Below are 24,254 nucleotides of genomic sequence, written 5' to 3'. Positions count from 1 at the left end.
CAGTCCTGGTTTTCCCATCATCAGATGGCACAGCTTTAGGGTTACTCTGACAAGCATTGTGTGAGAAAGCCCAAAATGTTTTTTACAGCTTCCAGATAAGCACTTTGCCTAATCCTGGCACAGCCATTGTGCCAGTATCTGAGAAAGCTATGATGTAGAGCTGACTGTTGTTTTTGCAGCAATAACATTTGCCAATATTTACTCAAGGAAGAGGAGTGGCAGATGGTTACAAATGAGGCATTAGTAAATAATGCAAGAATATTTTGTAGCTAACCCTGAAGCAATCCCTTGGGATTGCTGAAGATCCCTATGAGACACACAACACTGATTTCATGGATGTAGCTTTAAGGAGAGTCTAGTTACAAACTTAGAGGTAGAATGTTGATTTGAAGTAAATTTCATAGTGGTCCTTTGTCTCATCTCCATCTATGCTTCCAAATCATTGTTTATTAACTACGTTTGCAAATGTTAGTAGTCTTTGAAGTCAGAGAGTGTTCCTGGAAGCTCAAATCCGGCTTCATAGTGTCATTACCTCATAAATAATTTTGTATATGTAAGTGAGTGTAATGTTTTTTTCCCCTAAATTAGACATTGCAATGCATGCATACTCAAAATCAGACATAATAGCAGCTGAACCACCGAGCTGAACAAATAATTGTGTCAATGTGGTGTGACTCATACCCTAAATAACAAAATTCTCATAAGGGCCAGCATTCTCGTCTATTGAAGTACATTCATCTTCTCTCCTCCACTGCCACTGTGTAGTTATTGCTTATGGATTCAGCCTTAAAGGCAGCACAAGCAAAAAATCAGAAAATTTAAAACAAATTTATGTGAGTCAACAGGGATTGGATTTTACTGGGAGCCACCATTCACTGTGACAGAAAGATTTCAAAATGAAGGCAAGCGAAGGCAAGGTTATACAAACAAAATGTCAATTATGATTCCTTTTTAGCAATACAGTATATCTCATGAACATGCCTTCATTCTGTTTCCTGCAGTGGATTAACACATATTGCCCTTGACTTTTAAGCCCCAGCCACAATGGGCTCAGCACCATGCTATACTTCCAAAAATTCCCCTCCAGCCAGTACCATCTTTAACCACAGCAATCAACTGGCCACCATATGGCTTAGTCATTTCCTTGCAAGCTTGTGCCTTATCACCAGTATTGATCCACATAACAAAACAAGCAGAAAAACCATTTTAGCTAATTGATCACTGAAGGAGGTAGCGAAAGTTTCAGACTTCCACTCCTTGCTTGTGCTTCAGTCAGTGTAGGTTTAGATCTGAAATGTGGGGCTGCTGCTGCCTAGCATCATGTACACAAGGCAGCAACAAAAAGTTCTACTGATGCCTAGAAAGCCCCAGCACAGCATAAAGTCATTGTAAACTTAGCTAGATGAGCTAGCACTGCTCATCAGTCACCCAGAATTTGCATTACACTGTTGAGTGGCTGAACAACACAATGGCCCATTCCCAGACAAAATATAAAATCTGAGCTGACTATTAGAACCCCGCCTTTTTCCTACAATCAGAACTGAAACATTATATCCTACAGGTCATAAGCTGCACCAGTACTCTGAGAACATCCAACAACTAAAGGGCAACTCTATTCTTTTTTTGCCAGCACTAGCACCTGACACAGTGAGAAATCATTAGCCATTGGTGAACAACAAAAATAATTAAAAAACCCAACAAACTGCAGCTCTCTTTCAGTGTTAGTTGTTTTTTGTTAGTCATATTTACTGACCTTATACATGTACTTTAATTAGACATCTTTGTACAGGCACATCTCTTGTGTGCAAGCACCACACACACTTATATGCTGTCTGATGCTTGAGTTCCTGTATGACATGGAAGTAGAGATCCTTCCAAAAGCACCAAGCATCTCCTCAGACAATAACCACATCATAACTCGATTCTGAGGATCTGGAAGACAATGAGTTATTGTGCCATCTCACAAACGTAAAAAATAGTATCTTCTAATCAAGAAGATGATTAAAATGTATTTCCTGAACTATGCATTTCTTTATTTTGAAATATTTCAGCTTACAATGACCAAGTGCACTCAGATTTCTCACTCCAGAATCAGTTTCCTTATTGGTGATTGAATCTTTCTCCAAATGACTAGGAAATTTCAGCTTATTGGGTGCAGAAGCAAATCACTGTACAGATAGTGTTCTGGTTGAAGGGACAGAAATAGTGATGTATTTGCTTTAGAGTTGGCTGGCACTTGCCATCGACCATGTAAATCCTCCACATTGACATGCTGATTAGTGTGCTCTATAATTTATCAGCCAGATGTTCTGGACTGGAATTCTGTGCCTCGTAATCCGTGCTCTAAAAATGCTGTATTTAACTGCTGTTGTTACCTGCTAGACTACAGTTTGAGACTTTTAAGTGCAGAAAGCTCCTAAATCATCAAAAGCAAGCAAAGAAGATACCATTAATTTAAAAATTTGTCTATTTAAACATACATTCCTAAAAAGCAAAATGTAGACAGGTGGGTTGCTGAAACTTCTAGATACTAATGATCATAAAGCCATGTGTGCTATACCGTATTTTTTGAGAGTCCAGCAGAAGCTCTTTATGAAGTGTCCCTGACAGCCCAGCAGCATCACCAGCACAGTTTACAAGGGCATTAGATTAGAAAAAGCTACAATCTATGGCAAGCAGGTGCAACAGAATGATGCCAGTTCCCCACCACCACAGCAAACCTACCCAACTGCAGCAGTGCTTGTCAAAAGAAGGATCCTGAATACGGCTTTGAATAGAAACCTAAGAGATTTAGGCTAGTGTGTATCCTGCCTGTTCTCTTTTTCCTTCTGTTTAATTGCTTGGGAGAGGGAAACAAGCAGCAATGCTGTGGCCTGCAACAATAACTAACACGAGAGTGGCACTTCTGATGCCAGTAATTTTCTAATAAGCTGAGAATAGCCACGTACAAGAGAATAGTTTTGTGCAGACACTATTTAGCAATTTTGACCTTTTCGGTTTGCTTTTCACCAGTGCTCCAGCTTGCATATTTCTCTTTACAACTCTAACCCTATAACACTTTGGCATCAATAATCTTCAGATTTTGCATCCTCACTGACTGCAGGTCAGATATTGTGAAGTACTCTGCAAAGAGAAATTACACTAGTGAAAAACTTTACGAAATGGATATGGTCAGAGTTCTATAAAAAACAGAATAGTTCAAGAAAAAACAAAATAATAAAAAAGAAAAGAATGTTATGTTCTGTTACAGTCTGATCACTAGGAACCACCACACATATGAGAGGCAGAAGTGAGAAAGGCCAATAAATCAAAATTTTTGCTTTACTACAATTAATTTCTAAGACTTATCTTTTGGTCTGACATAACAGATAGGCTCCTTAATTGAAAGTTTGTGAGATTAAATATGTATTTCAAAGCTGTCCATCACTATGGCATCTGGATGGCTTTTGAGAAATGCACCATTAAAGCAAAATCACCACTCTGGCCGCTGCCTTCTTGGTGTGTTCAACTGTCACAGCCATCAGCAGAGAACACACAGGGCCTAAAGCAGCAGAAAGACTCTCTTTAGGAGAGAAAAAGATGCACCTGAACAGTCTACACACAATGTCACACAGCCAACGCCTTGTGATCTGCTGAATATGTCTCCAGGACAGAGGAAAGCTAATTGAAGACAAAATATTTACAGTAACAACAAAACCCAAACTAGTCATAACGAGATGGCTGGCAGCTTGATAGATCTGCAGTAATTAAAATACTGAAGAGTTTTAGTTCTTAAGCTTTTAACAGTGGAAAAATGGAAGACTCACGTTCCTGGGTGGGCCAGACAACTGGTGCAATTTAACATATATGGTAATTTAATTGAAAAATTACTATGAGTTTGGAGGGAAAAAAGCCCTGGAAAAGCCTTTTCTTCACTAGAAAGGACAGAAAAAAACATTTCAGTGTAGTTCTGACCAGAGGAACCACTACTTCCCTGCCATCCTTCCCCTGGCTACATTCTGTTTTCTAAGAATTACAAAGATTAAAAAAAAGAAAGAGGAACTGAACAACTAAAAACAAGTTTGTGGTTGGTTACTATTTAAAATATCAGTATCTCTAAATTTATTCATTCAGAATGGCCTCAAACCTAAAGGACTGGTTCTTGTTTCTGTAGTTCATGTTTACAAAACATCAAGATTTCCCAGTTGTATCACAATGATTTCCAGGCAGGATTACACCAAAAAGTCCTTTGATTCTTGACTCTGCAACTGCATCATAATAAAGCATCTCATTTGTTATCCGTAAAACTGTGTTATCAGTCTTGCACTAACTGAAGTTTGGAATAATGTAAACAAGATATGAAAGATATTTTGGTGCATTTATGTGATTGGGTCAGGACAGCAAACTGAGCTTGTACATCTTCTGCAATGTGAGCCCGAGACTGCTGCTTTGGACACCAGGAGTGAGGATGCACTCTCTAATGCTGATACAGAGAGGTTGCTGGCTGTCCCATTCAGAGCATCTTAGTGGCTTTCCCAGAGTTTAGTCTTCTATTGGAGACACTGAAAAAATTACCAATCCTTTCCTTCGAGTGAGACACCTACACAGCGTACACCTCAACACTTCTCTCTGTGCCCTGTACCGAGCAAAAGCTCATTGTGCCTGCTCTGACACGATGCAGTGGGAAGGCAGGAGGAAGCACTGCCATTGGCAGGGCATCCCTAATCAGCTCAAACCTTCTGCCTCTTGTTTCCAAGCCACCAGCCCTTCTATTTCCGCACAAGCTTCATGATCTCTGACACCATAACGTAGCTGTGGTGCCTGGCTTGGGTCTCCAGATGCTTCATATCTGTGGTCTGTCTGTCACACTGACTCACAACCCATTTCCATTGCCCTCAGCTTAGGGTGACCTGATGAAAATGCACATATTTGGGGATATAGGCAGTAGCACTATATGCTAACGTTAGAATTTGCCCTCTTGTGTTTATATATATCCTGAACTTTAAAACAGCATTATATTTTGCTTGAATAGTGTATTTCATAAGTTTGCCATCATAAACAGTGATGTTTGATAGGTGCTTCTCATTTGCAAACTGAAATATGTAGTAATGCATTTAGGATTATATGTATAGTAGTAGCTAAAAGCAGTGCAAAACTCAAACTCTGACATGAGTATTATTGGCACTCAGCAACCATATGGAAGTTTAAAAGAGCAATATTATTCATATAACATCATTGCAGAGGCATTAAACACACTGGAAAGAAGAAGAGGTCTACAGTATTTTATTCCACAGTCATTCACGAGTAGAGAAAAACACGAACCTTTTTGTTTTGATTTTAAAGCATCCTTCAAGTACTACCACAGAAGTCTCTACTAGCCAATGTGTGCTACAGAAGGTTATTCTACAGCATCAAAGAGTAGACATATTTTCCTATGTTGTTACAGTGGGCCTCCAAACCCCCTACTCTGGCCCAGGAGCACCTTGCATACAATGTTCTCTCTTTTACAGAAGATGGATTTTTTGGTCTGCTTTAGGAGTGACACACAGAAAAGGACAAATATATTTCTGCTTGGGATTTCCTGATAAAAGCTGCCTGCACTCATATGACACTGTACTTGCACAGTAAAGTCACCTGCTTTTAGGACATGCCAGAACTACTGTGCATGCATAGCTGTTTTACTCAACATTTTCCAGAATGCCTCTGACAATGAGCATGCTCAGGGTTTCTGGAAGCGCAAACCTGGATCAGATCTGCTGGGCACTTACAGCACCATTCACCTCAGAAATGTCACATATAGTTGCATTTTGCTTATTTGGGAAAAGAAAAATAGGATAGAGTTGTTGTTATATTTTTAATTGCGTGTTACTTTCGGTCCAAACTAGAATTACCATTTTTATCTATGTATTTCATCCACACACAAAGAAGCTCAGAGTCTTACACACAGTCAGAGCCATTACATACAGATGATATTATTCTCAATACTGGAATATTTATTTGCATGTGGGCCTGCTTGCTTACATTAGTTTCAAATCAGCTGAAAAAAAGAAAATTAAAAGAAAATAGCAAATAGTCTAAGTAAAAGAAAACAAAGAGAGACTTTCAAGAAACTCCAGGGCACACAGCAAGACAGTGCCAAGGTTGGAGGCTTAAGACTCAGCAGTTTTTTGATTTGAAGCTCCCACCTTAAGCAGAATATGCTTTTATCTCTCAGCTCAAAAAACTGTAGAATCAATTCAAAATAATTCATACTGTCCTCTACCTATTATCAGGCTTCTTGCTGTACGACTTGTTCAAAGATTTGGAATAACCTGGCTTTCTTAGCAGTGATTCATAAAAGCAACAAGAAATATCATAAATAGCAACAATTATGGTTGATATCATTTGGCACTGGTGCCAGGAGGAGGCTGCCTGCCAAGGGGAACATTCCTTGCAAGTTAGTTCTACAATGTGCTGGCAGCCAGAAGTGCCTGGAACGAATCCGATGTTCTGCTTAGTCGGGCTGCTCCCAGGGCACCAGCGACACAGGGCAACACGGGGTGTTTTGGGGAGCCCCCCGGGGGGCATGGAAACGAGGGCATTCCCTCTTCATCTCTACAAGGGAGGCTTTGTGATACATGGAAGCATTTTACTAAAGCTTGTGGTGTAAGGCACAGCCTTAGTAAAAGAAAAAAGCACACTAGGGAGGTCAGGCTCTGCTTCTCATTTGTTTGCATCTGTTAGCAAGCCTTAAGCTGAACTATTTTATTTAAAATACTGTGTTTCACAGTGAGGAAAGTGTCAAGAGTTTTAGCAACCATCTCCACGACAGAGTTGATAGCTAGCACAGAGGATTGTTTCAGGATGTAAAGCATACTGTAGCTTTTGGACCTGAAAGCATCAGATTTTGCATTCTGTAATTAGAGGGGCAGTTGTCAGAGAAGGGATTTAAAACAAAAGCAAGTCCATGTTAAGTGCAGTTCTATCTGGAATCCAAAAGGTTAAGGGTAATTTCTTTAAATCCTTGATTTCCACCAGAGACAAATGCAGGCTGACTCTGTTGAAGGCTGAATTGCCTCTCTATTTTTAAGTATGGCATTTCCTGATACCTTTTTCATATCTGGTAAGGTATAGGAATGTGTTTACTTAGGAATTTAGTATCAGATTAGGATAGTAGATGCTACCACTATGCCACCTTACCAGAGTACAGCACTTATATGAGTGTCTTAAAACACTTTCTGAAGTTCAGAAAAAATTAAGTAACTTCCATCTCCTACTGTTCATAGTAGCTGTGAACATTTTTATTTCACACTAAGCAAGCACAGAGTTCCTTATGCTGACAAGTTCAGACAATTTCAGATTCTCAGATCCCATTTCCAGGATGACTGATTACATTTGAATCTTTGTGACCTTAAAAGAGGAGCAATTTCCATGAGAAGTTGAAAGTTGCAATTTGCTCAGTAAAAGATGGCAATTTCTGCTGTTGAGAACTTAATGGAAACATATGTTCTGCAATGTTCTTGATTTTAACCAAAACAAAACAAAAAAAAAAAAAGAAAAAAAAGGAAAAAAATCCCTTTTATGTCACTGTCTATCTTTCTTAAAATTTACCAGAGTTAATGATCGCCATCTTGATTCCACAAGCTTTAAGATAAAGATGGGGACACTTTTGTCAGAAGAGAGTAAGTATCACTGAAGCTCTGTAGAACTTCACAGATTTAATAACCATACTTACACTTTCTCTATTTACACTTTTTTGGCTGTTAAAATCATCAAAGGTCTTGGTTTCAAACCGATACTAAATAAGAACTGAAAATAGAAAGAAAAAAGTAAAGAGAGAAGTAATTTTTGAGAAGTTTAGACATTTTATAGCTTGAAGTAGCTTGATTCAGAAAACTCTCACTTCTCTCCAGTGTGATAGTATTAGAAATAGTGACCCCTCCAAGTGTCCAGGTTTGGGAAAAAGACTGCAGTGTCAAAGTGCACTCAACATCTAAGAGTCCATGACACAAAACTTTCTTCTATCTCTGTCTCAAAGCCTACTGATATGAAGCACTGACTATTCTGAACTCAGGCACATTATTCCATTTCATTGCTATTGTCCCGTGTTCCAAACTCTAGTCATGTTACCTTGAAAATCATGAAATGATTTGCTGACTTCTTTCTTGAAAGGAGATTTTGTGATGTTTTATTGATGAAGAATTTTTTTAAGCAAGACATTGTATAACCTGAATATGTTTCATGTCTTTTCCTAGAAAAGGTGATATTAAAATATGTGAACAATGTACTTTAGTTAATTAAGTACATCTATACCTCAGTAAAAAAAGACTACTGTCTGCTGGCTGATGTTGCAAAAATCTTTACTTAAAAAATTTCTTTGCAGTTTTCAGTATTGTCTTAAATACAGGAAAAGCCTTGAAATGAGTTTTTAAGACCTTAAAACAGAACACTGAAAGTGTCTGGATGGAGACATAACCTTTTTAAGCCTAAAAAAAAAGAGGATTTAAGAGGACTGAATAGTTCAAAGGATTAGCAATGAAAGACAGACACTTTCACATATAAACTTGTCTGAGTTTATCCAAATTCAACAGCAACTTAGGTCATCAAATTAAAAGAAGCTTTGGTGGTTCACTGGAAGCAAGTCTGTGGCTCTCAGCCCAGTTTCTAGAGAAAAGATACTCATCAAAAACATGACTCTATTTGGCATTCTGGCATACTGAGGTTTTAGAAAAGACAAAGCAATGAAAATATACAGAGCAGTTCTCTTACAATAAGAGATAGTAGTGGCTCAGATAGAAAAGCATGTGGGGAGCACAACCTCCCTTTTTTAATTGTGGATACACAATACAATCCATAATCCAATAAAAGCAGATTTTTATAGTATTACTAATGCAGAATTTTCTAAAAACACGTAATGTATTCAGTAAGTGGGAAGGAGAGTTCATGTGATTTACCACTGAATTCCTCATTCCTAAACCTAAACTCTGTTTATACCATACTTACCATTTTACATTGTTGTCATGGGCTTTCTTTTCTACAGTCCTTCTCCATAGAACTTGACCCAGATAAAGTTGGACTTCTTTCTCTCAGGGACACGTTAGGAATGCATCATGCTTTTATAAGGCATTGCTATCCTAGACACACAGGGGACGCTGGTGGGCCTCACGTACTTCAGCAGGCAGTGGTGTCAAAGGCACTGAAGTCCCTGTGATGAGTCATGAGCAGAGCTGCCAGGCTGGGGGCAGATGCAGGTCACTGCCCATCCACTCGGGCTGAGACAGCGGGAATTCCACAAGCAATCAAGTCTCCTTCTTCCTCAGCTAAGCAGTCATCAGATAAGACTATTGCATCCAATCACCAGCTCAACTTTCTTCAAAAAAGTTATTCAGTGTCATGTGCAAGTATGTTTCTCCAAGTGTAAAAAAACCAAAGCTAGACACTAGGAAAAAAAATTTTCTGAAAAGCTACAAGTTAATAATCTTTCCTCAAGCAAAAAAGTGATGGAGGCAGAAAAATACTTTTTTCCTTAGATGATTTCTTATATATAAGCATATGAAATTCTAGACATGTTCACATGGCTGTAAACTTATTGTCAACAGTAACCCTACAAAGATAAGCTGCATTTTCATTCAAAATATTTCTGTACAATTCTTTTAATCAAAGCACCTATGGAACTTGGTATTTAGTTCTCTTTATTCCCAATCCAGTTCTCTGCCTAAGTGATCAAATTAATTCTGTGCCTAGAAATCAAATAATGTCCTCATGTGGGTGTTACGAATACACAAATGCCTACACATTATCAGACTGTTTGCCTCTTCTGCTTTAAAAATGAGGAGGGACAGGTCCAGACCACTCCAGCTATAAATGCTTTCTGTATATCATTGCATGGCACACTTGCACTCACCAAACTCAGGCTGGTGGTAAAAATAACCCTCTCTCGAAGAGCAGACGTTAAGTTATCTACTAGGGCTTCCACCTGTTAACATTTTTCAGAGAGGGGCCCTGTCTGGAAATAACTCTGTATTTCATGATGAACTCTATGTGCTTTATGGGACAGAACCAAGATGTGACTCATTGCTCTGAGCTGTGTAAAGATTACATCTGCTTCAGCCATGGAGGCTGAGATGTCCGATAATAGACAGACATCAGAGGTGGAGCTGGAAAGAGACAACAAAAATCTGGACTCTTAAGGTTTTTATTTTACCCAAAATAAATGTTTGTGCTCTCTGTGTAATCTCAGGACATTTGTCACAATAAGGAAGACATCATAATAGGAACAGCAGGCTCTGCTTTCTAGAAGGTAAGAAAATGTTTGTCTCAGTTTCTATGTTTAAGTCAAGCTTCTCCCCCCTGCTGGTCACAAGATCATAACAGTGATCACTGGGATAGTCACACTTGCTGATCACTGTGATTCACTCGTGTTCTTGCATTACAAGTCCTGCTCTCAGGTTATTCTCAAGTTACCTGCAAGAGTTTTGTGAAAGATTTCAAGATGTGGCAGGGAGGGAATGGACATATATCAGGACAATATTTATTAAAGGATACTCCTATGGCCCTAGCCATCATGACACTAAATCATCATATCAGATTAAGCAGATGGCTTGTTACTGAAACAAGTCAACTGTTCCCTGTACTGAGCTCCCAGTTCTTGCTTGTCTTATCAAGCTTTTATGAATTTACAATTTTTAAATTGAATGAAATAACATTTTAAAATTTACATGAGGTGTATGTAATTTACATGAGGTATATGTATATATACAAAACATTCTCTGGTTTTTTTCAGCATAATGTCATGAGATTCTAGAATTTCTTGAATCAAACTTTTCTGAGTTTAATCATTATTTGGCTATTGGGGTCATAAAATCATGCATTTAAATAACAGGAAACATACTAACAACAGCAATTCTGTTTAATGCAGAGACTGCCATTATCATTGAGAGATGACAGACAAAGTAATTACAATATTTTGGATAACTGTGCACTAACTGTACACTAGCATTGTTCTGCAAAAATCAGACAAAAAGGTGCAGTACAAGATAAGCATCACATGATGAGGTCTTGCTCCTGCCCTCATAACACTGAAGGTAAGTTAAATGTATATATACAGAAAAGAGCCACAGCAGTATATAACCACCCATTTATGAGATATGCTATGAAAAGTAATTGAAAATGGTTTGGTTTTTACATAAAATATTCCATGTCAGAAAGGATACAGTAGGGCTGGAGAGTGGGAAGAATAATTTTTCATCTTAGGATGTGGCAGCTCAAGAAAATTTCCTAGCAATGTACAACAGCAAGAATCAAAAAATCACTAGAGAGGGTGTAGCTTAGCTGTACACAATACAGTGAGGAAGATAGAAGGTGGAGGGCAGTTTTGACTGTTAACAATTCAGAAGCTACACCATGACAAAGTGAAGACTGTACCAATACATGGGCTGATCCCTACTCTTCATATACATTTCCTACAGTTCCTAGCAGTGTGACCTCCTCAACATTTCCTCAGCTTGACACCCAGCAGTATAACTGCTGAGTGATCTTCAAGGGCCCTCAGTGCTGTACCAACCAAGACATACTTTTCTAGGAATTTTAACAGATGTCCCACTTTCCCACCTTTCATTTTCTCCCCCAAAATAAGAAACAACCTGCAACCACTGATGCACAGTGGTGTCAAGACAGAATAGCTTCCTGAACTAGTCTTTAACATTGTAGGGAAAAAATTAGCAAGTAAAACCTCAGAAATAATTCAGTACTGAGATATATATACTCTTTCACAGGGGCAGAGCATGTCAGCACAACAACAAACCCTGGTGAAACTTCTTTAATAGATTAGCCTAAGAGAGATACAAGCATAATATTTTTGTCAATAGATAAAGGAAAACAGAAACAAACCAAAATTTTAATATCTCTAGCAGCTCTTCCCCCAAGGCTTTCCTCAGGGACAGGACAGTCCATCTCGGCATGCACCAGTTACACAGCCAGTGATAGCCAAGTGAAACAGAGCAAGGAAAAGGGATTTTTCTCCATGTAGCTACTACATTCTGAAGAATTTTCTTCTTGTATGACTTACATAGACAAAACAACAGAAATCCAGGTCCTTCCAAATAAACAATGCAAAATATCTGACTCAAGGAACTCTGAATCTGCATTTAGTTTCCCACAGAAAAACAGCAGCTTTGTACTTCCGGTCTGCCTGTCTTATTTTAGATTACAGAAAGTATTTTCACAGATCACTTAGTGGGGTGAAAAGTTAGGATTTGATGCTACAAGATCCCAAATCTGTTTTTTCCACTAAGGAGAGCCTGTCGCTGAGTTCTCAGTGAGAGCTATGAACTGTTCCTGTATTTCTGAACAGATTAAAGGTGATCAGTTTTAAAAGGGGATTTTAAATTAGCTTTCATGCAAGTGATTTTTACTCCTTTTTAAAAATTTTTACTTCATATATATATTTTGAACTGAGAACTCCTGTCTTGCTGACAATGAGTTTCACACCTTGGGGTGTTGCTCTTAAAAACTTGACTTTGTGTCACAGCCCACGTTGCAACACTGCAGACCATTTAAAATCTAAGGCACTCTCTCATCTGGAAACCACAGGGGCAGCTCCTGGCGTTCCTGCACAAGGTAAACTCACAAGAATAAGGGACAAAAAGTCGTGTGAGCAGAGATTACCCCAGGATTGAGAAAAGCACCTGTTGGCTGTCTCTTAAAAAACGGGAAGTTTCCTCTACCTCAGTGTCTGCAAATTTCCAAATAAAGACAAGGTCTTTTTGTCTTTGCAGATGACAACACGCAAATATAACAACAGTTTACACCACCTTACTGACTTTTTCATGATAACTATATGCAATTTCTACTGCAAGAAGAAATATTTGTCTTTCTGCTAGTTTTCTGTGTGCTGCTTGGTATGGCCAATTCTTCAGCAAATAGAAAATTAATATTGTCTAGCATGAAGTGGGCAGACTATTCCTAGAATTACTAGGAGAGAAGGCACAAATGATCCGCTAGGAAAAGTTTACAGCTCTCCTCTGTACGTTGTGACAACCCTATAAACTGTTAACAAATGGGCTGCACTGTGCTCAACTGCAGTTGAGGCACTTCCTGTCAGGGATTTAAAGATAACCAAGGGAATATGCTCACCTCTCAAGAGAATGCTAATAGCAGTTTTTTAATAATAACAGAGTATCATTACCAAAAAGCACGCTGGAATACCACAGACTATATAAATTCTGTCTGAGAGGCCCATATGAGCTGCCTGTCATCTCCCAGAGCGTCTGAAAGCTCTGCAGACTGGAAGACATTTTGGAAGATGTTAAAACTCATCAACAACACTCATGACTGAATGGATATTCCCCAACTTCCATCACAGTTATAAAGCCTCCTATACATTACGTGTTCCTTTGTGGATCTTTGCAAAGGTACCTCACACACCCCAAGCCCTGTGCAGTTTGCTGACCAGTGAGACTGCACCATGTCCACCAGATCACTATTCACTGTGGTCAGACACTGCTGACCACATCTATTGGCTGAGCTACCTTGAACTTCTACAGCAAAACAAATTTATTTGCTTCAAGAAGTTGAATTTTAAACAGGCTAAGTCATGTTCAGAGTGTTTATGTACATAGTCCTAAGGCAGCTCCTGCTCTGCTTCACACCTCCAGGAACACCTCTGGACTTTCAAGAGTGTTTAAATCTAGACTGAATGTGTTTGGAAATAATGTGCACATATCTAAAAATACAATTCCGATGCATTAATTCTGGTAATGATAAAAGAGGGAAAAAGGGAAAAGAGATTTTTTTTTCCAGGTCTATTTTTTTTTCCCTTGCTCTATTAAAATAGGTGTGCATTCTATTACTTAATTCAGTGACACGAGGATTTCAGCAAAGATAATTCTTTGTGTATATGTTCCACCTTTTTCTGGTCTTGTTTGTATGTACAACTAGTATCTTACATTAAGTATTCTCCCACATGTTCAAATGTTCCTATAAACAGTCGAAAGATATTCAGAAGTCTTACAGTAGTATAATTTACAGAGTAAATAAATCACCCCAAGTAAGAAAGCTATAACTATGCCAAACATTTCAAGAATGGGAGCATGGAGAAAAAGAGATTGCCAAGACATAAGTAGTATCACATCATCTCTATCTGAAATCTAACTCCTAAAGTTAAGAATTCAAAAGAATTAATTCTCTTATATTCTTATATTCTCTCTCCTATATTCTCTCTCCTATATTACTGGAGCTAGAGAAGTTAAAAGAATTAGCTTAGAACATCCAGAATTGGCAGAATAGAACTAACAATGTACTCTGTGCTAATTCAGAGCTGTGTCCAAGACCACTGGCTAAAACCCATGACAGCACTGAACTGGGAAACTAATTCTGAGACCACCTCTTAACACCTCTGAGTCTGTTAACACTCAATTGTGTAATTACTGTGTTCATGTCAAATCACAAAAAATAAAAGCACATAGAAACAGTGCTCTCAAATAGCTCAAAAAGAGGCAGCCACAGACTAAACCTAAAAATATGATTTAGCAACTTCCAGGCATTACTAAAGAATGAAAAAATGTTTATTTATTTTCAGATAGTCTCAGTTCCTTCTTTTCTAAAATAAGGACTTATTCCATGCCAGCCTCAGAAGAGAGAACTACACATTAGCTAATATCTAACCCACCCTTTGAAAAACACAGTGCTGAATAAACTTGCAAAAAGCATCAGTAGATATAAGTAATACCATTATATGCAGAGAAAACAGATCATCCACAACCATCTAGCAGATAAACTGATATTACTATTCTGCTAAACAAAACCTCCAGTTACTTTAAAACAGTAATTTTTGGCAGCAAAAAGATAGGAGTATTTACTGTTGATAATCTCAAATAATGATGTTATATCTGTATTTCTTTCAGACTACAATGGGAGTTTCGTGAGCTCAGCAGTTTTGTAAGTCCGAATACTTATGAATGTCATTTTGCCAGTATGTGAATCATGTGGCCTGTAAAATCCCACCCCAGTGGGATTTTCATATGTAGGGGAATCCATATATCTAAATTCTGACCCAGCACTATTTCATGTCCAAAATGAGCTACAGGTTACAAGAAAAGTGTGGAGAAATTCACTGCCATATTACTGGGGTGAAAAAAATCTTGGGTGAGAATTCTAAGTAGGGTTTCTTACATCTTCTTCTGAAAGTGTCAGGAGTGGCCACAATCTGATTGGACTTGAACGGGGCAGTGGTCTGAACTATATGACAACAGCTACTTTCCTGTGAAAATCTGTCTAAGTATTTGTGCTCTTAGGAAAATGTAAATAGGAAGTACTTTCTATTTCTTATATCAAATAAAAGTATCTTTCTCTGCTTCTGGAATACTAACAAGTCTGAACTTAGTGTTGCTGTAGGGTGTTAGCTGGAAATGAAAAATGAGAAAGGAGAAACATCCTGGAGATTTTCATGAAGCTCTGGAGCATTCCATGCATATGGGAACATTTGCAGTACTAGCAGTAGTGCCAAATTACCTCTTCTCACTGTAAAAGCTACATTCTGACCACAGCAACTGCAAGAAAATACATTTCTAAGGTGTCAGCTGCCACCTGTTTAATTTTGTAGGCCAGGGGGGCAGTGACACCTTGTTTCCTATGTATTGCCCTGCTCAAAATTCAGTCTAGAGAGAGCAGAAGGGGAAACAACACAGTAGAAAGAAACAAAACTCCTTTGATTTTGGATGAGGTGGGAGAGCCACACGCTGGATGTGGAGCAAAGAAGCACAGTTCTCCATTCTGCAGTTATTATCAGCTGCAGGGGTAATTCCCTGGAATGCTTCTATACATTCAAATGTACTGAAAGGAAGCCATAACTTAAGAGTATTTAACATGTTTTGTTGCAGGCTCAAAGCTGATTGTAGGCCATTATCACCATTTTAAATATAACTCGGTTTACATTTGCATGCACTTTTAAATTATTTAGTTATCAGAAAAAAAAACAAATTATTTTATCATAATGGCTATTTCTTTCCTTCCTCTGTGACAGAGTTGAACCTTTCCTAAATGACTCTTTCCAAATGGATGCCATCATTATCATTGTTTTTTTCTCTTTTCTCTTTTTTATTTTTGCTTCTCTTTTCTTGTTCTATTTTTTCTTCTTTTTCCTTTTGTTTGTTTTTCTGTTTTTTACATTTTTCCTCTTTTTTTTTCCCTAATATATTTTGGCAGCTTTAGATATTATTACAGAACAACAAAGCCTGGGACACTATGGACAGGTGCTGGGCAAGATTCTTTACATAGCTCTTCTGTGACAAGGCACCTCAACCCTTGGCCTCTGTCAGCTGCTGTTCTTCTGGTCCTGCATCTACTAGTGATTTTTCCCTCTGCTCCCTGCATGTCCACACTCCCTCTTGTTCTACTCCCAGACCTCACAAGTTCTTGCCTTTATGCAGCTTCTGCAACTACAATCCTATACTGGAGAGACCCTGAGCAGAAGCTAAACTATGCAGATTCAACATGTTGGGCTGTTTATGGGTTAGGTAGACTTTGTTTTTTTTTTGTTTGTTTGTTGGTCGGGTTTGGTTGTTCTTTTTTCTTGGTTGTTGGTTTGTTTGTGTGATTTCTTTTTTAGTTTTACTTCTCTTATCTTAATGTTTTCTTAGAGACATAAGCCAAGGTCAGGTCTGGGTTGCAACTCTACTCCTTCCTATTTTGTAGGTGATGAAGAGAGCAGAATGGCAGCAGTCAGGATGGAGTAATTCACAGTTCCTCCTTCCCTCTGCAGTGGTGCAGATTGCTGCACTGTTCAGTGTGGCCTGCTGGACTTCAATGCATAGGCCATGGTCCCCCTCTCATACAGCACCTCTGTGCTCCTCTGCTTGCATGCACTAAAGGTTTTGTGAAAAAAGGACACGGGTCACTCACTACTGTAATCAGCATATCTGCTTTGGAATTTTGTATCTGTGATATTAGTACTTCTTAAAAATATATTCATGGGGGTTTTTTGTACTCATATTTTTTGTTGTTTTGAAGAAGACTAATGATACTTGTTTGTTAGTGTGGAATAGGACATAAATTTTCTTAAAGCCTAGACACAAATCCACAAATCCAAAGATCATAGTACCTGTTGTGTTACCCTGTTGATCAGTGTCATTGGGCATAAGAATCTCTCTTTCACAATCCATGTAAGAAAGACATCACGCAATGCCATCTGCTCTTGCACTGGCAGGTCTATTTGCGAGACGTGTGGCAATTTACACTCATACCTCAGCCTGGCATTGGACATCCGACACGCAATCAGAGGGGTCCCCAGAGTGTTGGAGATCTTTCTACAGCCACTTGAAAGGTACTTGCTTTTGGGGTTTGAGCCTTGAAAATCCATGAACCATGATTCTCTTTCGACTTCAGATATTAAACCAACATTGATCCTGTGTACTTCAGTGAAGGTTACTGTGTTATTCCCAGCATTTTCTCAGCTGCAAGATTTGGAAAGCAGCCTTGCCACAGTGATACACTTGTAACCATCAAGAGCCACAACTAGACCTCAGAAACACATTGTCTGTACAGAGCCTCCCTGACAACAGTTAGTGCAGCAAACGACCTTCCCTGCTGATACTCACATTTGGAAATACATTTAGTGATATTATTTTTAACTCTTCCTGAAAGTTATAGAAGTACTGGTTTCCTACAGCAGCAGAAGGAAGCTGACATCCCAAGGGTTTTGTGCTGTGGACACATGAACTGTATAAACTCAGACATGTGTGTGTGTAATTTCTTAAAATGTTTTGCTTCAGTTTAAACCCACATTTTTTATCTCCTGTAATAGTAATTTGAAATTAAAATGTAGAAGGCATGTTTCCTTTGCTAAAAGGAAGTCTATGGTCACTGTCATTTCATGGACTAAATAAAATCTCCTCCTTTCTTGAAATCTCTCAGATACACAAAGCAGTCAGAAGAATGCTTAGGTGATGTTCCCAAAATAAATTTTCTCCCTGTCTCAGTCCTTTGTTCAGAATCTGTTTTCTTTATCTCATTTTCAGATCTAATTTTCCCAGGGTTTCTATTGCATTATGTTCTCTCTGCCCTTGCTCCCAGTCTCCGAGAGAAATGCAAACCTAATTAAAGACACATGGCATTTTTAGGCTATGTTAGTTAAAGATATTTAGATTGAAAATAGGCTTGCAGGAAGTCATGGGAAGTTGTTTCTAGGCTTGGTTTTTCGGAAGAGAATTGCCACGAGCGTACTCCCAACTTACATGAAGGAGATGTAAGGAAAATATTTCATGGAATGCCATAATTACTGTAACCAGTACAGGCTGGGATCTGGCCCGCTGGAAAGTAACTTTGCAGAGAAGGACCTGGGGGTCTTGGTGGTCAACAAACTGTCCATGAGCCAGCAGTGCCCTTGCAGCCAAGAGGGCCAACAGTATCGTGGTGTGCATTAGGAAGAGCATTGCTAGAAGGTCGATGGAGGTGACCCTGCTCCTCTACTCAGCCCTAGTGAGGCCACATCTGCAGTGCTGTGTCCAGATCTGGGCTCCCCACTACAAGAGAATCATGGAGCTCCTGGAGAGGTCCAGTGGAGGGTCACAAGGATGATCAAGGGATTGAAGTGTCTCTCTTATAAGGACAGGCTGAGGGAGCTGGGCCTTGTTCAGCCTCGAGAAGAGATGACTGAGAGGGGACCTCATTGACATATCCAAGTATCTGAAGGGATGGGTGCCAAGAGGATGGACCAGGCTCTTCTTGGTGGTGCCAAGCAATAGGACAAGAGGCCATGGGCAGAAACTGATGCACAGGAAGCTCCACCTGAACATGAGGAAAAATGTCTTCACTGTGAGGGTGACTGTGCACTGGAACAGATTACCCAGAGAGGTTGCTAATGGTGTAATTTAGTAGCACTCCTACTAATCTTTCACTGATCACACAGTAGCTGAATCACTATGACTCAATTTTAACATTACACTCCTAATTTCAGACTTGTGACTTGAAATCTAGGAATCTTTCCCACTACAATTTGCATGTGATATCTTTATTTTGGCAGTAGTAGTAGAGGAAAGGCATGAAGGCACACAGGAAGTTGTCTAGAACCTGAAAAGTGTTGATGCTTTTGCCTAATGAGATATAAATAATATACTCTCATATATACCACCATACCACCTTAAAGAAACTCAAATTCAGTTGTTGTTCAGACATCAGAGTCGGTTCAAGACATTTAAGATATAGTGCAATCAAGTCTCTTCTGCTAACAGAACACAGGATACTTCCTTTAGGCAATTTGAAAAGAAAAATAGAATCTATTACCCCCACCTTCACCTTAACAGCATCCCAGGACAAGCATCCTGTCTCCTTCACAGCCATTCTTGCCTGACCTATTCCAGGATATTCATAGCTCTTTCCCAAAGAGTAGGGAAAGCAGCCTACAAATTATTTTCCTTCATGGAAAGCCCACATCCATGGGCTTTTCTCATGGTATTTCAGTTTATAAGACATTGACTCCATTTTCCTTGTTTGTTACTAAAAGCCAGCTTTATCTTCATGCTAATGAAAGGTCCTAAACCTTGTCTATAATGTAGCTGAGAAAGACACAAATTTACAGAATTTACAAAGAATTGGCCCAGTAGAAAAGTGAACCACTTTATACACCTCTACTCTGTCAGAGCTGCCCTTGCTGGTTTGACTCCATACTCCTTTGGCCTGTAGGCCACTGCTTCTCTACATGTCTGGCTGATACACAGCTACTGCTGTTCATGGAAATCAGAAGCCTCAAAAATCTGCAACAGCTAAGCAAAATTGAATCTACCAGCTAGTAGAATCTTTTGAACCTCTACTTTCTTGGGCCTATAGTAAGTGTATATTAAAAGCTCTTCCTAAGCCTTTGAATAAGAATTTGCAGAATGTGAGGTCTAAATACTGGTGAATTTAGTTCTGTTGAGAAAAACTGTTCTGGCAGAATTTCAAACAGACCTGGCACTGAGCCCCACTAATCTTCTTATTAATGTTCTTCTTATGAATCTTCCTGATAAAACTGTGAACCCAACAGATTAGTATTGGCAGAGTCTGGATACACATTTGGATTTGGAGTAAGTGCACTATTACCTGCTGAAAAATAGAACTAAAAAATAGCTGCGCTTCTGTTGTTGAGGCAGCCCTAGACAGTTAACACACAAGAGTGCTTCTTTCTGCTATCACAGTATTTGTACTTCATTCCCTCACTCAGACTGAAGCATTACCACAGTTACCCTTCTGAACAAATTCCAAAAAGCTCATGTACTCCCAACTATTTTGTCCCTTGCTGTGCTGAGGATGGCTTCCCAGGCTACTACGGCTGCTTCTCTTCTCCCCTATTTGGAAGCTGGCCTTCAGCATGGAGATCCCTTGTGGGTTGCTGTTTAAATTCCAGAGTCACTGCTGCACATTACCATTTCCTTCAGCTGATGTAAATCAAATACAGCATGAGTGAAAAATGTGAGTATAAGCTCGGCGAACTGCTTCGTGAGGGGAACTGTGATGCATGCGGAAAGTTTGTCTCAGGACAAAACGTTTCACAAGCACAGCGTGCTTTGCACAGGGGGACGGTGCTGAGGCCATTGCCCCTCCTTGGGCAGCAGTTTGCACACACTTCACCCCCGTGTACCACATTGAATTGGCAGTGCTGGCACAGTGCACAGCAGTAAAGAATGACACACACATGGAAAATACTGTTGCCTGGCATCAGGGACATTTTTCTATACGCAGAGTCCAGAACGTACACAGGAATTTCATTTCACCCCTGGCTTTTTAGGGCATCTGCAGCAAACTTAGTAACCCTTAATTTTTGCTTCTCATCTTCTAGCAGCTCCAAAACAGCAGAAACCAAACATACCCTAGTTTAAAAAAATGTTAATCTTTTAATTAATCAACTGTTGTTTTTTGTAAGTGGACTGAAACCATGATATTATATGGAACATAGAATACCTTAAATAGGAATGATTTTGAAATATTTTAACAGAAGTAATAGTTTATAGCTAAGTTCCTTTAAGATAGGATTTATGAACTTCTCATTCCTATCTCTGAATACTTGCATGGCAATGTCACCTGTGTAATGGGCAAAATGCCAGTCCACTAACACTTGACTCCTACAGGAAAGCAAGGCAAAGCACAGAGATCTTCTCTATGGGTAAGAGATTCACAATTTAATACTTAATAGCTATGACTCTGGCTATAGAGGAGACTAAGATGAGCATGTTTTCAGGACGCTTCGAACATATTCTAAAACAAATCTTATGGATATAACATGTAACGAGGACAGTTTTTTCAAGCCCAGAAGTGTAGCAGAAATTGATGCAATTCTGGATTCTTCCCTTTGCTACAGGATAAAACTCTCACTACAATCCTAATGATCTTTAAACTCATGAGTGGCACAGCTCTGAAGACACACTGCCCTCTCTGTGACACCACTGCATTTTATGAGGAACAGAGAACAAAAAGATTCACAGAGCAATCTTACAGTGAGTCCTACTGAATTTTCTGCAAGTACAAGGTCCAATTATATGAAAATAACTGCAAGTTCAGGATTTGGGGGGAGGAAGAAAGAATTATTTTTGCATTAGGTTAACTGTCTTTATTGTAATTACTTGAAGCTCCTCTGGGACACATAAAGAGTTTTAGTCAAGATGTATTAATGAATATGACACAGACAAGACACTCAAAAGTATGTAAAAAAAAGTACGTTTATTCTGTGGATTTATATCTCCACTGTATATGGAGGGAGTTCATCAGTATATACAAACTTTCAGTGCTGTCTAGCAATTTATCTTCTAAGTTTTGTCTAATTTGGCCATTTAGTACTTGTTGATGTCAGTAAACTCCTATATGTACTAATATATGGCTACAAATCCTTAGCAGGCATACTAAATCAGATAATTATATATGCCATAAAGAATCTATGAAAATAAAGACATTCATGATAATCCAGTTAAAAGGCAAATACATACAGCCATATATTCAAAGAGTTCATTATTTTTAGATATAGTGCTATTTAATTTTAGTCAATTTTGGCCAGTCTTGGCTTTGGTTTTGTGGTGAGTTTGAACATATACAAAATCGCAAAGACCCCTGAGCCTTTTCATTCTGCTGTAGGGAAATAAATAACTTATGGGACTCCAAACCTGCAAAACACTTAAAATTTCTGACTAATCTTACACTTACCAATACACACACGCTTTAATATTTTAGTAAATGAAATCTAATATGAGGAACTATCAGGAAAGGAGTTGATACGTACAAGCATCTAATATTACAAGACAGGAAAAAACCCTACAGAGGCACTGATAAACATGTAGCCAAAAAAAAAAAAAAGGCAAATATTTCATAGGTCATCTTATGGGCTGAGTTGGATACAGGAGTCCTTGAAATGGAATTGAACATAATTGCATGCAAAAATACTTAATGAAGAACTGACTAATCAAGATGCGTTCTTGCAAAGTAGACAAAAAATTGTGAGACCTTACTTATCTCAGTTGAGATATCTGTTCATTTCAGTGCAAAGTAAAACAGGGAAAGCTTAAACTGATCAACAAGAATAATTGAAATCAGCCTTTCCCTTTTTTAAAAAAATGCATAAAGGCCATGCAAAAAGTTAGTTGCCACGTCTCAGCTGATAGATGCAGCAGCTCTGTAAACTACTTGAGGACAAGAGTTTTACTGCTCTCACACAGCACTTTTTTGGAAAGGAATCATGGTGCAGCAAAGGCCATTTAAAGCTGAATGACAGCCTCCACATCAGGCTTAATAATCTTAACTTAAACACATTTAACATCTTCAGTTTATTTGCCTCAATTTCCCTGTGTCTGTGTGTAGACATGATCATAAATATTAACCAAAATCATTATTGATAAAATGAATGTTTAGACTATTAAGATGGTCACCTACTGTGAATAAAGCACTTGGATTGTTTACCAGGTAGTTAATTATATTGACAAGCTCTGAGCCAGTACACATATACTCAGAACACAAGTATACATCTCCCATTGCCTAAAAATGTTATTTAAAAGCACATTGCCATAAACCCCATGATACTTGGTGGGACTTATAGGAATAGTTTTTTCAATTTTTTTTGTAGTGGAACTCATCTGTCCAATTATAGAGAAACTCCTGAAAACTACCTTTTGCTTTATGAAAAACAAAGTCTAGTGTAGGTTCATAGTAATGTTAGCACAATAATAGAAAGACTTTGTTTGCATTTACTGTGAATAGACTGTATAAGTTTAACTACACATACACTATCATACATGCTTTACATACACATGATAATACATTTTTGTCTGCAATTTTTCAGAAGAAAAGTTGGAAAACCTGGTTTTTTTGAATCTTATCCGTAATTAGCAATTTCTAGAATAAATACACACACATATATATTTAATATGCTTACCTGTCTTTCCTACATGTTTCACATTCTTAAAAAATTCCTTAAATTTTGTTGTAACAACTGTTGTGATACTCCACAACAAACCACTTCACAATGCAGTGCAGTTAACAAAATGTTTTGGGTTCAGAGCAGTTGACACAGTAACTGAGAAGATGACAAAAATAAACTACATTTGCACTCTTGGTTTCCCAGTAGAACTTCTAGCAAGAAACCCCGAAGGAAACAGTGAATAGGTAGCAGCATGCTCTGCAGACCTAAGCCCCTCTATATTTTAACAACACAACACAACTACAGAAGGGCAGCTAGGAACCAAGTGGTGGTGTGGGATGAAACAAAGTTCAGGAGAAGGAAGACAACTGTGATTTAAATTTTCCAGTTGTAATAGGCTGCTCCCATCTAGCTCAGATAGTGACTGGTGATGAGTCAGTTCAGTATAAAAATTCTGAAGTGTTGGTCTTATTGCAGTTCCTAGAACACAGCCAGCCAAGGCACAGAGCTAAAAAGAACCTAACCTAGTTTCATGGCAGAAGTCATCTTTAAAATGGCAAGGCACACTGACAGGCTGTCCTGGTGAAGTTACACTGCCATAATACCTTAGTAGTCTGCTCTGTCTTTCCTCTGGGTTGTCATTTCTTGGGTGTGCAATTTATTCCATCTGCACCAGTCACCTGCACACTAGAGCTATCAGTACAGTAGTACCATTCTACAACAAATCCATGATGAATTTAAAGTTTATGTTTAAGGTAGACATTACCACAGAAAGAAAAAAAATCTTTTTTTTTTGAGCTTCAATCATCCATTGCTTACTCCTTAGATGACCCAAAGTTAATGCTTTGATAAAAGGGAAGTGCAGAACACCCACTGACCAACAGCGGCCTCCAATCCTCCAGAAGCTGATAGAAGAGACTCTAAA

At 38.6% G+C, this 24,254-nt stretch overlaps 1 long non-coding RNA gene across 1 annotated transcript; it reads left to right on the top strand.

Moving 5' to 3' along the window:
* Nucleotides 1-9,987: 9,987 nt before the first annotated feature.
* Nucleotides 9,988-16,969, top strand: LOC108493462. The gene is made up of 3 exons (XR_001873474.1): nt 9,988-10,258; nt 14,862-14,895; nt 16,651-16,969. It is a non-coding gene; the product is annotated as an uncharacterized LOC108493462 (long non-coding RNA).
* Nucleotides 16,970-24,254: the final 7,285 nt, after the last annotated feature.

The sequence above is a fragment of the Lepidothrix coronata genome, unplaced genomic scaffold, assembly GCF_001604755.1.
Source record: "Lepidothrix coronata isolate B3197 unplaced genomic scaffold, Lepidothrix_coronata-1.0 Scaffold17, whole genome shotgun sequence".
Classification (NCBI taxonomy): Eukaryota; Metazoa; Chordata; class Aves; order Passeriformes; family Pipridae; genus Lepidothrix; species Lepidothrix coronata.
Note: the sequence above shows the minus strand (reverse complement) of the source record. Positions and strands in the feature narration are given on the sequence as shown.